The 3,472-nt window shown below is 36.9% G+C and overlaps 1 non-coding gene across 1 annotated transcript; it reads right to left on the minus strand.

The window, feature by feature from the left end:
- Positions 1–3,398: 3,398 nt before the first annotated feature.
- Positions 3,399–3,472, minus strand: TRNAN-GUU. The gene has a single exon. It is a non-coding gene; the product is annotated as a tRNA-Asn (tRNA).

Genomic DNA, 3,472 nt, shown 5'->3' on the forward strand with positions numbered 1-3,472 from the left:
AATAAAAAGGTAATCAGATAATCTACTCTTGCTTGGAAATTATGGAACATACTTCTAAATAACACATGTGTCAAGACAGAAACCACAATAAAAAATAAATATTTTTACTCAATTATATAGGCACATCATATTAAAATTTGTGGATGCTGCGAAAGGAAAAGGAAATTTTATAGATGTGAATGCACTTCAGAACATAAGAATGCCTGAAAATATGTAAACTAATCTTCCATTTCAAAAAAACTGAGCAAAAGAAGAGGAAATCAAACTCAAAGAAAACACAAGCAAGACAAAAAGGGATGCAGAGAGAAAATAGACATACAGTGGGAGATAATTAACAAAGAACAAGGATGGCTCTTTGAAATACGTTCTCATCAAATGCAAATAAAATAGTCACCAAAATAGACCATGTGCTGAGCCATCAAATGAGTATCTGTAAATTTAAAATTGAAATTTCACAAAATATCAAATTAGAAATCAACAACAAACATACCAAAAATTTACAGATATTTGGAAACAAAAAATAACCCATGAGTCAAGGAATAAGTCAAATGAGAGTGAAAATATTTAAACTATAAGATAATAGAAGCATAACATAATAAAATCCACAAAAGAAAATGCACATACAAAATTGTATGAAAGAAAACACAGAGCTCTGAAATTTATTTATTTGTTTTTTAAATTTATCTGGCTGCACCAGTTCTTAGTCATGGCATTCGAATTCTTACTGTGGCATGTGGGTTCTAGTTCCCTGACCAGAGATCGAACCCAGGCCCCCTGCAGTGGGAGACTGGAGTCTTAGCCACTGGAGCACCAGGGATATCCTGAAATGAGAAATTTAAAAGTCAGGGATCTGTTTCCACATTAATCAGATAGAAAAAAGAAAAAATTCAAACCAAAACAGTAGAAGAAAGGAAAGAGTAACATTAAAAGAGTGAAAAATAATTAAAATATAAAAGCAAAATAGGGGAAATGAACAAAATAAAGAATTGTTTCTCCAGAAATATCAGTAAATTTGACAAATCTCTAGCAAGCTGTTGGGAAAGTAGGTGGATGCCCTATGGGTCCTGACGTGACAAATTTTCTCCGCTTGACAAAAGTCTGGTCACCCTCCTGAACCTTCTCCTAGGCCTGTGTGTGCACTCGCTTGTGAATTCCAGTTTTATCAAGAACAGTGTGTGTCAATTTAACCAGAAATCCACCCCACCATGACCTGTGATTGCCCTCAATTTCTGATCCATTTCCTCATCCTCCATCATCTCCCAGGTGAGGTCTGATCTCTGAGGATACAATAAACCTGGATCTACAGGTGTTTCATAAAATCTGGAAAATGGAACAAATGTTTTGTCAATACAGAGTGGAGAGCTGTCGCCCTAGAATACAGAAAGTACCACAGAACAGTCCCTCTAGTGACAGAATCTAACAGAAAACCAGCCAGTAAAGGGGAAATGTGTTTTGCAGAATCACAGCCCAAGCATCTCCAAAATGTAACACACAATTCGGACCTATGAGATTCGTATCATATATTTTTATGCTAAACTCACATGCTTACGTGAGTTTTCCTATTCTAGGTTACCCTACTGAAAAGATTTTTAAAGCTGTTATTTCCAAACTTTACTACATGGGTAACATGTCTTTACATATTTTCTGTGAAGTAAATTGAATAGAATTATTTCGCATGTCTTCTAATTATTCTTTCATTCCCTTGGGCTTCAGATCCAAATCTGAGCATCTAGACCTATCTCAATTACTGAGAATTTCAGGATTTTCTGCTTATCCGTTTACACCATGATTCTCAGGGTTTCTTCTACGCCCTAATTTATCATGCCATTTTTGACAACGACTTTTAAAAGCAACTAAAATATATTAGGTGCACATCAAGCTACTCTCACATCTGTCGATGAATTATAGTAAATACTATTTATGATGTAGAAATATGACCCTTGCACTTCTAAATTTCTCCAATGGACTGGACTGCTCATATCAGACTCCCACTTAAAGTTTCTTTATAGAAGACTAGTTAACAATAAATTCTACATTTATACTATCTCTATGGGGATGTAATGGACATAATGTAACATGGGATTAATATTTAGACATGCCAAAACACTAAGATTTAAAATTCAATCAAACTTCCATTTGATCTAATTTTATAACCACTTAACTAAGAGTATTTTAACCACTTAAGTAAGTGGAGTAATTGAGAATTACTTTATGTAAGGGAACAAAGACTCCTGGCTGTTTCCAGAACTTTGGAATGAATTTTTTATTTTAAGGTTCAACTAACCCTAAGGATGAATCACTTTTATTTTCAAAGTTTTCAAATACATGCAGAAATCCACTGTCAAGGAGAATAATTCGTCATTATAAACGGAAAATGTGTTGGGGCCAGGAAATCACCTGAGGGAATAAATTTTGGAGAATGTCAGTGTGTGTTTCCAAAGAAGGGGTAGCAAATGGAAGTCTTTGGACCATGAAATGTCCCTGTGATTCTTGAGAAAGTTTAGCACTCTGGTTGTGAAATATGCTCAAGCCAGCTCTGCTTTTAGGTGGGAGAGATGCTCCTAAATTGAGAACATCTTCATGGCATTTCTATTGGGCTCTATTTCTAAAGATGATGGACCATGTACTTTATCAATTTAAGCTGTATTAAAAAAAAAAAAAAAACAAAAACTCCTGAAGCCTCCTGAAGATTCAGAAAGTCTGCCAGTCAGGAACCTTTTTCAAAGATCTGGATCAGGAATCATCCTTTGGGGATCATTTGCTTCTGATCCTAGGATTCTTCAGGTTCTCACAGGGCAACTTTGGGCTCTGGGTTTCTCGGCCAATCCAAGTTAAACTTCATCCTTCCTTGATGATCTCATATTTCAGAAGATCTCTGTCACTGTAGGCCTTTCTGAAGTGCCTCCTTTAGAAAAGGTGCCTGTGGATCCTCTTCTAAAGTCACATGTGATCTTGATTTCAATAGAGTTTTCATCTGTTTCTCTGCCTCCCTCTCTCTCCATGTCTGTCATTTGTACTGATGTGTACTGTGTCCTTCTGTCTCTCTCCATATCTCTAGATTCCCTCACTGAGGTCCCCATAAGTCATACACCCGTCCCTGTATAGAGCAGAGGGGCATGAAAATATTTGTGCATGCAAATATTTTGCATGGTGTCTCATGCACCAGCAGACACCCTTAACTTACTGATCTCCTGAGATGCCTTCACTCTATCCCTCAGTTATCACAAAAGCCCTGTAATATTCAGCGAACCTTTCCCAAAGACAACTCTAGGAAACATGTTGGTAAGATTTTCACTTAATAAGTAAAGATTTTCAGAGTCTGATAGAGACTCAGATTCAAGAAAGTAAATAAACCCACAGACAAGGTTCCTAACAGACCTCATCACATCCGTCAAAGTCGGCCCTGGGTGGGCTTGAACCACCAACCTTTCGGTTAACAGCCGAACGCGCTAACCGATTGCGCCACAGAGCC

This window comes from Cervus canadensis, chromosome 28 (assembly GCF_019320065.1).
Source record: "Cervus canadensis isolate Bull #8, Minnesota chromosome 28, ASM1932006v1, whole genome shotgun sequence".
Taxonomy (NCBI): domain Eukaryota; kingdom Metazoa; phylum Chordata; class Mammalia; order Artiodactyla; family Cervidae; genus Cervus; species Cervus canadensis.